We start from the raw sequence: 14,187 nt of genomic DNA on the forward strand, positions 1-14,187 counted from the left end.
TGAACCAAGCTAAAACAGTAACACAGAAGTGGCTTGCAGTCCTAGCTGCCAGGATTTACAATTCAATGGAAGGTGATTATGTAGCACCTAGGCAGCCAGAAAGATGCCCATCAAGGATGGAATGCAGCTGCAGATCTCCAGGGGGGAGGGAAGAGCTGAGAGGGTGAGCTTCCAGCCCCACTTCCAGAGGACAGGGTCTTTGTTCCTTGTCTCTTGGTGAGAAAGGAGGTGGGTGCACATCCTGCCCCACCAGGACCATGTGGCCATAGGTAACTGGCCTGAGGATCTACAAAAGAAGCTGACCCAGGTGAGGGTTAGGAAATAATAGAGTTAGCTAGTTAGCTTTGTTGTTTTATGCTGTTATGTTTCCTAGAAGTTTTATGCCTCTAGCATTTGCTGCCTTTTGTAACTTTTAGTAACCCTATGTATTTAATAAAGTAGAAAATCTTTTTACCATGTTGGTTCATTGTCTGTTGGGGACAAAGGTTCAGAATCCTGCCTAGCCGTTCAGCAAGCTACCAAAAATCCTCATTGTGGACTAGAAACTTGAGGACTGAGACTTTAAGTAAAGAAAGTGCTCAGTGCCTACAAGGGATATAGTTAAGCCTAGAGGGTCTCCTTTTCCCTGGACTGAGGCACTGGCTCTTACAGGGTGGTAGCAGTACTACCAAACAGGGATCTTTGAGGGCTCTAGGGTTCAGAACCAACAACTCTGAGCACCCAAAACCCTGGGAGTGAGACTCAAGTGTACGACACCTGTCTCTTGCAGTAGCTGAGTTAAAGAGCAGAGACTGGCCAGTGTAGGTTCAAGAACTATATCAATCTCCTATGTGTTTCCTGCTATGGGTGTTTCTTACCAGGCATACAAAAGTATAGAGCTGGCAGGGTCAGCCTTAGAGCAGTTTCACCAATTGGCCACTCTGTAGCTGATACTCTATATCAGGGGTGCCCAAACCCTGGCCTGCGGGTCACTTGCAGCCTGCTGCGGGTCCCATCTGGCCCCCAGAGGGTCCCCCATCTCCAATGGGCACTTGGCCCTCGCCGCAGCCCGCACTGGCCTGCCGCGCAAGCTTCGCGCCTTACTTTCCCTCGCTGCCACTGAGGAAAGACAAGCCCAGCGTGTGCGCAGGGCCTTTTATAGTGGGAAGGTAACATGAGACTTGCAGGGGCAGGAGGTCTGTATAGTGGGAAGGTAACATGAGACTTGCAGGGGCAGGAGGTCTGGTCTAGAGGGTAGAGCCTCCGTTAGCCGGAAGATAACATCAGAAGGTTGCCAGTTTGAGGACACCGGCAGCTCCCTGAATGGCTGAGAATGGCGAGACCTTGAAGCAGCTGACTAGCCGAGCTGAGTAATTCCACCTGCTCTTGGTGTGAGCAAGAAGCGTCTTGGCTGCCCTCCATGTGAGAGATGGAGCTGCTTGTCAGCCTGTGTGGGAGAACTGGAGGCCAGAAGTGAGGCCACAGCAGGAAGATCCATTCTTGAAAGAGAGAACCTCTATGATTGTAAAAATCTCCTTGAAGGATTTAGAAACGCCTGCCTATGTAAACCCCTTGAATAAAGTCAGAGGAGTAATCTGACCAGAAAGTCGGTATATAAATACCTAGTGTTGTTGTTGTTATAACCTTGCCCATAGGCTGGACTGGGCTCTGCTGGGCTGGGCTCTGCTCCCTTCCCCTCCCCTCCTGCAACCTGAGCCAGGGGAGTGCAGGAGAGAGAGAGAGAGATCCTGCACAAGGGAGATCCCGCACAAGTCTCGGAGGGAGGGAGGGCTGGTTGGCTGGCCAGGCAGGCAGTAGCAGCAGCAGCACATGCCACCCTAGCTAGCGAGGAAGGGTTAGGTGAGCAGGCAGGTAGGCAGGCAGCCCAAGCAAATGAGGGAGGGAAGGAGGGAGGGCGAAGGAGCAGGCGGGTCTATGTGTGTGAAAGTGTGGAAGATCCCCCCTCCATTTGTGTGTGTGTGTGTGTGAATGGGATCATAAACTGGCATGAAGATCTCCCCCCCCCCTTATTAGGGTGAATGGGATCATAAACTGGCATGAAGATCTTCCCCCCCCTTATTAGGGTGAATGTGGTCATAAACTGGCATGAAGATTCCCCCTCCCCCCCCGCTTATTAGGGTGAATGGGATCATAAACTGGATTGAATTCATTCATTCATTTTCCGTCTCTAATATATTCATTTATGTAAATTTAATCAAATTTGAAATGTAAATTAATTCTTTTTTTAATGTGGAGTCCCTCAGTGTCAGAGAGATGTTGTGGCCCTCCTGCCAAAAACTTTGAGCACCCCTGCTCTATATGGAATTTTCCATGCCAAGGCATCATGAGGAGAGTGAAGCACTACTGCTGGATGACCTGTCCACATGCCCACCCTGGGTCCAGCAGTCTTGAAATTGCTCCTCTCCCAAAGCAGTTGGCAGTGATGCCGCTGCTGTGTGTCTTGCCATTGCTGCTTATCCTGCTGAGTAGAGGGCACGGGTGGGAGTGCCCCCCCCCCACAAAAATGTTTTGCATTGGGCTCTGCAACTCCTAAGGCTGACCCTAAGAGCAGAGGTATCAAACATAAGACCCACAGGCCAGGTGCTTGGTAAGTGGGCTCTCCCAGTACCACTATCAGCTGCTCTCAGTTGGATCATAAGTTTTTTGTTGGTATTAGCAGCACTGCTAAAAGGGCAGCACTGGGAAAGCCCAATTATTATGTGGGCCATGCTTTCAGCAGCACTACTTCTGCCAGTGTGTTACTTTGCAGAGCACCTCTCAGCTGCTGAGCTATGAAGTGAAACCTTGGCAGAAGAGCCACTGCTAAAAGGGTGTGATAATGGAGCTCTCTCATGTCTTGAAAATATGATCAAGGTTTTCGTATTTTCTCTTCTGTCATTTGCAGCTAATGAGCTCCTGAGAAAAGTGCTTATTTCTGGTCATCACCTGCTTAACTTCTGCCCTCAGCAGGTGCCATGAATGCTGTTTGGCTTACTGTATGAAATGAGTGTGACAGCCCTGGTGTACAGTGCTGCTAGTTTTGGCAAGCCTCTTGGTTGAGTCAAAGCTATCTTGCCTGGATCTTCATTCAGGGGGAGACCAGAACCCTGTTTTTCCTGTTGAGGCTCCCCTTGTGGCTCACCTCAGTCCCTCCCCTGGTGAAAGGGTTTTTTTCAGGTTAGCATACTCCCCCATAGGGACTCAAACCCTTGTCATCAAGAGACTTGGGTTTTTATTTCATATGAACAGCCTCTCCAAGGGAGCTATTCTCTTTCTGTGACGTCACAGTAATGTTGTTTAGCATAGTAGTGATGCCATCATAACTTGGGCATAGGATTGCAGCACAAGCCCAGCCTGGCCTAGGGATGTTCACCTTGCGTGTCTGGCCTGTACTACTCCAGACTAGGAATGAACAAGAACAAGACTGTTTTTCATTTTCATTTTTAATGTTCATTTTCATTCTTTTTAAACATTTTATTCTCATTTTCAATGGTTTTCATTTTTTAAATATATCTTACATAACAAGCAGCTTCTGACCAACAGTTCCACTACACAACTCCACTGCCTCCTTGTGATGGCCAATTTTTACCCATATGCCCTGTGATGCAGTATTGTCACAGGGCAAAGTAGATTCAACAAATGGCTGCCTGAAGTTGACAGTTGCCCCCTGAAGCACCAGCTGAGAGCTCTTTCTTGTAAATAAGAGAGACCCTTTATTTCTGTTTAAAAAGCCAGACAAAACAAATGACAACCAGCACAGATTCTGAAAGCAGGACACCAATTTATTCCCAGTTGTTCCACTCATTCAGAGATGCATGAATTATGGAATGAATGAAAATATTGATTTCCATTCATTTCAATAATGGATGAACATGCCTACTTCAAACTAAATGTACATGCTTACTTCAAAGTTTTCTCCACCTAGAGAACTAGATGTGAGGGAGAAACAAGATTTTTCTGTAGAAGCAATTTTTAATATGGCAGAGCCTCTAGTCATGTGACCCTCCACTGGTAGTCTGAAGTGGGGCAGTCTACATACATGTTCACCACCTTGCGGAGAACTTGGGTCAAATTCTCCCCTTTTGCAGTTCAGCTTCTCACTTTAGACCCAGCTAGAACAGATGATACATGTGATTGGGGCCTGGGTGCTTGATTTTTCAAATGTAAATAGCAATCAAGCAGGACCCTGACACAGACCAATTCTATCCAATTTTTCAGAACCAATGCAGCCACAATGCAGCCCCAGATTAAGGGAACAAATGCTCCCTTACCTTAATGAGGCCTCCAGGTAGTGATCGGCTCCTTGCACTCCAGCCAACATCAGAAGAGATATCAGGCCAAAGTTGGGCTGACATCAGACCAACATTGGGTCACCACCCCTTGTTTAGTGGGCTCTTGGGATTTCTGTGGATGCTGGTGGAGTTACTGGGAGGGCTGCACAATCATGGAGTTGCCCAGGCTCTTGTTTTCCCCTCCCCTGTTGTGCTAAATGGACTTAGGGTAGGGTGGACATTGTACCAATGTAGCAGCAACATCAGCAGAACTTTGACATATGATTGCATCATAAGAATGCAATCATCACTAAAATTACTGCTTTTGCATTTTTGATCCAATGCTAAGTTATTTGCAGCAATAAAGGGATAGGGCTGTTACCAGAACATTATTTTGTAATATGCTTTTAAGAAGTAATTAGCTCATCATTCTGAAAAATAAAAAAAAATTATAGGATTAAATTTTTTCTACAATTTCTCATTTTTTTTTTATTTTAGGCCTGAGAAAACAAACCAAGAGCACAATCCAAACCTGCGCTGGAGCAAGCAAGCCAGGAGGCTTGTGCTGCATCCAACGCAGGTTTGTTGGGTGCAGTGGCTCAGCCATGGGCAAGGGGAAGCTCTTCCCCTTACCCCATGGTAAATGCTGCATGCCCCTATGGGTCCCCTCAGACCTGCGCCACCTTCGGAGGTGGCGCAGGTCCAAGGAGAGTGGAGCGGCTGGAAGTCGCTCTGTTCTCTCCGGGGACAGGGGTTGGGATCCGGCATAACCGCCGGGTCCTAGCCCAGCCCCCAGCTCCCTGTGTGCCTGCCCCTGGGACCACCCTCCCCCCACCCAGAAATGACCCCTCCTGCTTTAAATTCTTATTTTGAAGTAGAATCATGTTGTACTGGATGATCTTACATTTTTATTTTGGATCTCTGACATGTACTTTACCACTCTCTTTCAAGCAGCCTTTTTCCTTTTCTTTCTATGTGCCACTGTGACTGGACATTTGCTGATGTTTTGGAAACGTAGACAGCTTTGTTTTCTTCCTAAAGCATTTTTACGCTTGCATTTTAGCTAGTTTGTTTTTATGAAAAAATGATGGGAGATTTTCCTGGCAAAAATGCTGATTGTCAGTGGCGACGTGCCAGGCAACAGCAAAGTCTAAGTAGATTAGTGCAGTCTGTATAGAACCGGTTGTCTGTATTGCATAACTTTCCATAAATTATGGTCAACTTTCACCATTCCCTTTGGGTTCATTGGTGTGCTTTAAATAATGATTTACGTCCACCTATTTCTGTGCATAGTCTTTGGAAATGTTGCCATAACCATAGCTGTGGACTACACAAATAATACATTCCTATTCCTAATGTTTCTTTTCAATTGGATACTCTAACCCAGCCATTTTCAACCACTGTGCCATGGCACACTGGTGTGCCGTGAATGGTCCCCAGGTGTGCCATGGGAATTTGGGAGAAGGTCATTTATCAATAGGACCATTGGGGGATGTGAGCCCCCATTGACAGCACAGTGTGCCTTGTCAGTTTTCAAAAAGCTGATCGTGTGCCTTGACCATTTTAGTGCCTTGCCAGTGTGCCACGAGATGATCACTGCTCTAACCATAAACATATTTCTTTATTTTATTTAAAAATATTTCTATCCTGCCTTTCTCCTCCCACAAGGGTGGTGCCCAAGGCATCTCATAGCATAATTACTTATTGATCTATGCACCACCTTTTGATCAATATAATCCCCCCAGGATATACAGTAACAACCAAAAACAACCCAGGAGCCCTATAATTCTCTGGCTGATGCCTCCTCTTGCTTTTCCAGTCTCTGGGCAGGTAGAACAGAGTTTTTTTCAGGCAGGGAAGGGGAGGCCAACTCCTTGCAGCTGTTCCATTCTCTGGATGATGGTGGGATGGTGTTCATCCTGGGGTGCAGCCTCCCAGTCACCCTTTGTCCTCTGGCCAATGGCAGAGGATGCCTCCAAATCTTTTCCTTGCTACTCCAGTTGGTTATATCTAAACTTAACTTGTAAGTGTGCTTAGATGTACCAAGAGATCATGGTTATCTTTGCAAATGTATTTATAAATATCTTTTCGAATCTGCAGCCTGTCCACCCACTCTGCCAAACACTCTGCAATCTTTTAAAAGGAAGATTGGCAAGATCTGTGCTGAATTTCCATCCACCCCTCCAGGCTGTTCCTTTCCCCCACCCTACATTCCCAGCCACTGCCCCCTTCCCCCTGAGCTGGCTCTTCTCCATCTGGAATCCTACAGCCTCCTCCCTTGACCCATCCCATTCCCATCTCCTGTCTCATTCCTTCCCTTCCATCTTCTAATTTTTTTTTTTGTCTTCTGGCTCCTGCTCACATTTTAAAAGCATTTCCAGATCTCTCCTAGATGAAAAAAAAAACACATACGGCTCAATCCTATCCTCAGTTGGCCTACAGGGTGCAGCAGTGGTAACGCAGCCTGTGCTGCACCCCATGGACCAGCTGGGGACTGCATGGCATGATGGAGACATAAGTAAACAAAATGCTTCTTACTATTATTATTCTTACTCACCTGCTCTGCCTACTCAGATCTGTGCCAGCACTTTAGCTGGCGCAAGTTCGAGTGGACCTAAGGGGGGCATGGCAACACCAGGTGAGGGCATAGGATAGGTGATGCCATTGCCACTAACAACCATCCCTTGGCTTCCCCTGTTATGCCCCCTGATGGCCCCATTCTTTCCCCATCCTCACCCTTCCCACAGCCCGCCCATCTCCTGTACCAGCTCACCTTCTTCAGTGGTGGCTGTGAGTTTCAGTGATGTGCACAGTTGTTCCAGGGTGGGGGAGGGTGGGCAGTGGGTGGTCCTGGGGGTGGGCGGGCAGGGAGCAAGAGGTGGGGCTGGGACCTGGCAGTTATGCCATATCCCAACCCCCATTCCTGAGCAGAACGGATCAAGCCACCCCACTGTCCTTGGACTTATGCCACCTCTTAAGGCATAAGTCCAAGGAGATGCATAGGGGGTGCAGTGGCTTGCTTATCTCGGAGTAAGGGGAAGTGTTTCCCCTTACCTTCAGCTGAGCCACTTTGGAGCCCTATCTTACACTGGATACAGCACAGGCCTGCTGGCCGGCCTGTTCCAGCATAAAATAGGATTGCGCTGTTAGTCTATTCCAGAAGGGGGGGGGAGAGAGAGTGTGTGTGAGTGTATGCGTGTGTGTACACAAGGATATTGATTTTGGCTGTATTGTTCTAGTCCAGGGGTGCTCAAAGTTTTTGGCAGGAGGGCCACATCTCTCTGACACTGTGTCAGGGGCCGGAAAAAAACAGAATTAATTTACATTTCAAATTTGAATAAATTTACATAAATGAATATATTAGAGACGGAAAATGAATGAATGAATTCAATCCAGTTTATTATTCCATTTACCCTAATATGGGGGGGGAATCTTCATGCCAGTTTATGATCCCATTCACCCTAATAAGGGGGGATCTTCATCCTAGTTTATGATCCCATTCACACACACACAAATGGAGAGGGGATGTTCTACACTTTCACACACATGCACCCGCCTGCTCACCTGCCCCCTCGCCTTCCCTCCCTCGTTTGCTTGGGCTGCCTGCCTGCCTGCCTGCTTGCCCAGCTGCATGCCTACCTGCCTGCCCACCTAACCGCCCTCGCTAGCTAGGGTGGCATGTGCTGCTGCTACTGCCTGCCTGCCTGCCTGCCTGCCTGGCCAGCCAACCAGCCCTCTCTCCCTAGGAGACATGTGCTGCGGGCTGGGCTGGGCTCCCCTCCCTTGTGTGGGATCTCTCTCTCTCTCTCCTGCAGTCTCTTGGCTCAGGTTGCAGGAGGAGAAGGGAACCAAGCCCAGTTGAGCGGAGCCCAGCCCATGGGCAAGGCAGGGAGAGACTTCTCCCCCCCCCCAGGGAATCTTTCTCTCTCTCTCCTGTAGTCCCCTGGTTCAGGTTGCAGGAGGGGAGGGGAAGGGAAGGGAGCTGAGCCCAGCGGAGTGGAGCCAGCGCAGCCTATGGGCAAGGCAGGAAGAGACCAACTGGTAAGTGTGCAGGGTCTTTTATAGTGGGAAGTAATGCGAGACCTGCAAGTCTCAAGTTTCCTTCCCACTATAAAAGGCCCTGCGCACGCGCTGGGCTTGACTTTCCTTCACTGCCACTGAGCTCAGTGTCAGCGAGGGAAAGAGCTTGTGCGGCGGGCCAGTGTGGGCTGGGATGAGGGCCGAGTGTCCATGGGAGATGGGAGACCCCCTGGGGGCCGGATGGGGACCCGCAGTGAGCCACAAGTGGCCCGTGGGCCGGGATTTGGGCACCCCTGTTGTAGTCTAACATTATTTCTTTAAAAAAAAAATCTTGAAGAAGCCACATGCTGTTAAATATTAGATTTCCAACAACTTTTGGCATAAGAATTACTCCTTGTTACAGAACATGGCATTAATGTTCTAGGAAAAAGACAGTTTTGATATAGCATTACTGTATTTGTTTTATTTTGCCATATTATCATACATATCAGGGGTGCCCAAACCCTTGCCCGGGGGCTATTTACAGCCCTTGCGGACTCCCAATTCAGCCAAGGGGGAGTCCCCAGTCTCAAATGAGCCTCTGGCCCTCTGGAGACTTGCTGGAGCCCATGCTGGCCCGATGCAACTACTCTCAGTGTGAGGGCAACTGCTTGACCTCTTGTGTATACTGTGGGACAAGGGCTCCCTCCACTGCCTGTTGTTTCATGTCTGTGATGCGGCGGCGGCAGCAGCAATGGCAGCAAAGGAAAGGCTGGCCTTGCTTTGTGCAAGTTCTTTAACAGGCCTTGAGCTATTGCAAGACCTTATTCATATCAGTTCCATCTCTAATATATTCATTTGTGTAAATTTGTTCAAATTTGAAATGTAAATTAATTCTTTTTTTCCTGGTCCCCGACATAGTGTCAGAGAGATGATGTGGCTCTCCTGCCAAAAAGTTTGGACACCCCGGTACATATGATCAAAATATTATTCTGAGAAACTTAGCAGGCTCATGTGATCACTACTCACACTCAAAGTAAATACAGTATAAGTTGTCTGGAAAATGCTGTGGTTATTGTTCACTGTACTGAATGCCTCAAAGTTGTCTCTTAAGATTTCTGCTGTGCTGGATAAGCAGAAACTCTCTCTTCCATGCCAACTTGTTCTCTATCAGAGTCTGTAATCTTAAATTTAATTACTAGGTAGTAAATCCCATAATAGCTAAAGCTTGAACGATAAGGGGAATGTAGGGATGGCTCATAATTATTTTTGTTTATTCATTTAGAATGCTTATGCCCTGCCTTACCACCCCTACAGGAACTTGGGACAACTTATATAACAAAATACAACCATGCAACAAAACAAAGAATAGTAATATTATTACTATTAATAACAGTCATGCAAATAATTAGAAATAAAAGGCAGACAATAAGACAGCAACAGTCCTAGTTAAAAGCAAAGTAAAATTTTAAAAAGTCTTAAAACCCCTGCAAAGGCCATCAAGGAGGGGCAATCATAAATTTTAGGTGGAGGAAGTTCCCCAAAAGTCAGGTGCCACTGCAGAACAAGCCCCTTCACCTGCTGTCTAACATCAAAATGTGATGGTGCGCACAACAGGTCCACCTGGCTGTGACTTGGAAGGAGACAGACTTCCATGTATCTGGGTCCTAAGTCAGGGCTTTATCGGTCATCACTAGTACTTTAAATAGTATTCTGAAACACACAGGAATTCAATGTAGATGAATGAACAGGGCAGGGGTGGTCAACCCCCAGCATGCCATGTTCCACTTTTTATGTTGAGAATTTGGAATGTGCCATTCCAATTTAATGTTGCTTTTAGTGATTACCAGGATAGCTAAATGGAGTTTCCCAGCTCAAGGGCAGAATATCTCCAAGTGACAGAAGGTACAGAGCAAGAAACACGGGAGTACTATACTATTGCCTATTTGGGGCTTTCCAAAGACAGCTGGCTGACTGCTAAGGAAGGCAGAAAGGCAGTCTGCATGAACCCTTTTTCAGGCCCCGCAGGACCTAAAGTTCCTATAAGGTGTGTTCATTGCTCTTCTGCACAGCCCAAACCTCCTCCACTTTCCCATCTTCTAGTTATCAAAGATGAACTTAACTGGTATCTCTGCCCAACTGGACCACCTAGGCTTTGCTGATCTCATCAGCCATCTCTGCACTACCCCGTTCTGCCCCCACCACCTTACACAGCCCATCCCAGGCCTTCTTGGGTAAGCAAGTGACCCACCAGTTAGCGGAATGCAGCTCTGTAGCATCTGCCATATTGACTTTATCTCTTGTCCATTCTTTTTCCATCTTTCTCCCCATTTTCCAACCAGAGCAAATCAAGCAGAGTAGGTGTGGCTGCTATGAGTATGTCAATTGCCATGTTAGAAATTTGAGGGCATGCTGTGTAAGGAGTAGCAAAGAAATCAAGCAAACCACAAGCTGCTGTGGTGCTTCTTTGTTATTTAAATGTTTTTAAAAAATATGGCAACTTTGCATGTGCCTCTCCAAAAGTGTCCATGTGCCACTAGTGGCATGTGTGCAGCAGGTTGGTCACCCCTCGAATAGGGGAATGACATGGTCACGGTTCATTTAAGAAACCTAGCAGCTACATTCTGTACGAACTGAAATTCCCAAGCGGTTCCCAGAGATAGACCCCACATAACCACATCACAGTAGTCTAAACCTAGAAGTTACTAATGCATGAGTAACTGTAACTAGGTCTGTAAGATCCAGGAAAGGATACCGCTGAAACAGGCTAAAGGTGGCTCCTAACCAACACTAACACCTGGCAATCTGGGTCAAGGCTGGATCCAGGAGCACCCCCAAACTGCAGACCTGCTTCTTCAAGGGGAACACTGCCCCATCACGAACAAGATGACAATCCATATAACGGGTTGTCGGTTTCTTCACTATCAGGTACCTCTGTCGTCTCCAGATTGAATTTAAGCTTGTTTGACCATCTCCAGAGCATTACTCATAGCATTCAGAAGCCCTAGCTCCTCCCAATTTCAGTCAAATTACACCTCCCATACCCTTCTAAAAACACTAGCTAGGGCCAAACTAGATGTTATGCAACTAGATGTTATGCAGAATGCGTAGCATGACTTTTTTTTTCCCCTTTTACTACTAGAGTAATGTAATATTACTAGATTGTTTGGTGTGGGAGTGTCATTGTGATTCTGATTGTGCCCCCCATGCTGTTATTGGAAAAACAGCTTCCCTTCACTTTCAAAGTAAAAAGGTTTACTGTGACAGCATGCCTACAATTTTAGTTCTGAACAACTTATACATTTGGGGATGTTGCCTAGAGTATATCTTATAGATGCCTACCCAATATTGTACTGAAAAGCATCCAGAGCCTTAGTATGCAGTTCACTCCACTGCTGAACTGTTCATACAGTTCTAGTGGTATTTAACTGCTACAGTTCTAATATTTAACCTGAATTCACATTCCTGTAGTTTAAAGTTCAAACTCAGTGCTTCACCCTGTAGTTTGTTAGCTTCTTGAATCATGGCAGACAGAACTGGACACAGTATTCCAGATAGGTGCTGGTGCAGGATTGCTGAGAAGCCCTGCACTGGACTCCCCATGGTGCTTCCTTACTTCCTATTGGTGCAATGAGCATTAGCATTGCCATCACTACTGAGGGTTCAGGGTCACCCTAGCCAGGTGGGATCTCTGATGGTTGGTGGGCCCAACCAGTGCCGAACCTGCTGAGTCTAGCTCCTGATAGCCATTCTTACAAGGGCTTAGCTGCACAGAGAAATACCTACTAATTGGACAGCTAATTTTAAAGTGGTGTCTGCTTATATTTAACAGGGAGATATAACAGGGAAATATAACAATGCTATATTTAACATTGTCCCTTTTCACCCCAGTATGGTGTTTTTTCCAGAGGCTGTTGCTTGTCTCTATTCTGCATCTATTTTTACTGTAAGCCCTTTGGGCATAGGGAACCATTCATGGATTTATTTTACTTGATAAACCGCTTTGTGAACAACATTTTATTGAAAAGTGGCATATAAATACTAATACTAATAATAGTACCTAGTCTTGGAAACAAATGTTCCAATTTATACAATAAACAATCAGTTTGGTTCTGTTGATTCCTATTCAGTTTATCTACTATAACATGTAACAGCATAATTCTATGTATGTTTAACTATTTCTTTCAGTGGGCATTATTTCCAGATAAGTGTGCATGGGATTGGAGCCTAACTCTTGAAAGTGCAACTGCCTGACCATCTCTGATGCTCTAACCCAGGGATGCCCAAACTTTTTGGCAGGAGGGCCACATCATCTCTCTGAAACTGTGTTGGGGGCTGGGAAAAATGAATATATTTCAAATTTGAATACATTTACATAAATGAATATATTAGAGATGGAACTGATATGAATAAGGTCTTGCAATAGCTCAAGGCCTGTTAAAGGCCTTGCACAAAGCAAGGCCAGCCTTTCCTTCACTGCCACTGCTGCATCACAGACATGAAACAAGTAGTGGAGGGAGCCCTTGTTCCACAGCTCACACAAGAGGTCGAACAGTTGCCCTCACACTGAGAGCAGTTGCATCAGGCCAGCACGGGCTCAAACCTCTAGAGGGCCAGAGGGTCTTTGGAGACTGTGGGCTCCCTGCTGGCCAGATTGGGAGTCCACAAGGGCCACAAGTGGTCCCCCGGCCGGGGTTTGGGCATATACAGTCCATCTCTAATATATTCATTTATGTAATGCACCATGTAGGCATGGGCAGGGGATCTGGAGCCTGTCCATCCCTTCCCTTTACTTACAAAGATGGCTGCATGCAGCCTTCCCACTTCATCCCTCTTTTGTTTACAATGAGCATGAACCAGGGATGTTGGGTTCCCAGTGTCTCCTATGCCTGTTCACTTCAAACAGAAGAGAGGCACACCAAGGAGTCTGCATGGTGCACACTTTCTAAATAAAGGCAGAGGTGATGGAAGTGTGTCCTCTTTTGCACTTGCCTACCTTTCATAGAAAGAATGCATGTGGGCACATGCGAGCAGAGGCAGCAGCAGATGGTGAATTCAGAATGCATATCATGGGGATGCATGCTCTGTCCCAAGCCAAACTTTTGCATGGCTTTTCTGAAACAACTGTAGCAAAAGTGAAAGAGAGTAAATAGGCCTAAAACCCATTCTGCACAGTTTCCAAAACAGCTCTCTGATCACTTAACCACAAAGGACACACACAAAAAGCACCTCAGGGGGCACTTCGCATCTCACAGCACTCTCCCTTACCCAGGCATCACACTAGGAACTGAGAGCATTCATATGGAAAGCTAGCCCAGTTGAAGAGTATAGGTCCAATGCATGAGTGGTTGAAATCTGAGATGTGCACACTCCTTGGAATGGGCTTGGAGACTACAAATACACACTCTGGAGAGGCTAGCATGTGAGTCAACCAAAGGGAGTGTTGCATCGCTTGCACATGATACAGGTTACCTCTTGCGTCACCCCATAAATGTAGCTACCCACATACTATACATACGTGCACCATTGCCAACACCTGCTGCTCATTATCCTTGAGTGTAGCTGTTATTATGCTGCCTTCCTTCCCCTCACCTAACTTCCTCATTCATCATGGCAACAATGAACAGGCTGTGTGTGGCCCTGTAAAACCAGTCCCACATTGCAATCCATGGAATCAGAGAGTGTGGATGATGCAGATCCTTAGGCTTGGTAACACAAAGTCTCACTGCCTCTGCTCTGCCTTGTGCAATGTTACCTAAGAAACAATTAGGGTAGTGAAAAGGGACTCTATCTGCTGAGACTTGGTAGAAAAATAATAATTGTGATGAAGTCTCAGGTTTTATTGAGCAGCATTTAAAAAAGAGACGCGTCAGTGGTATTGAAGCCACATTTGGAATATGGTGTACAGTTCTGGTTGTCACATTTCAGCAAGGATACT

This window comes from Tiliqua scincoides, chromosome 2 (assembly GCF_035046505.1).
Source record: "Tiliqua scincoides isolate rTilSci1 chromosome 2, rTilSci1.hap2, whole genome shotgun sequence".
NCBI lineage: Eukaryota > Metazoa > Chordata > Lepidosauria > Squamata > Scincidae > Tiliqua > Tiliqua scincoides.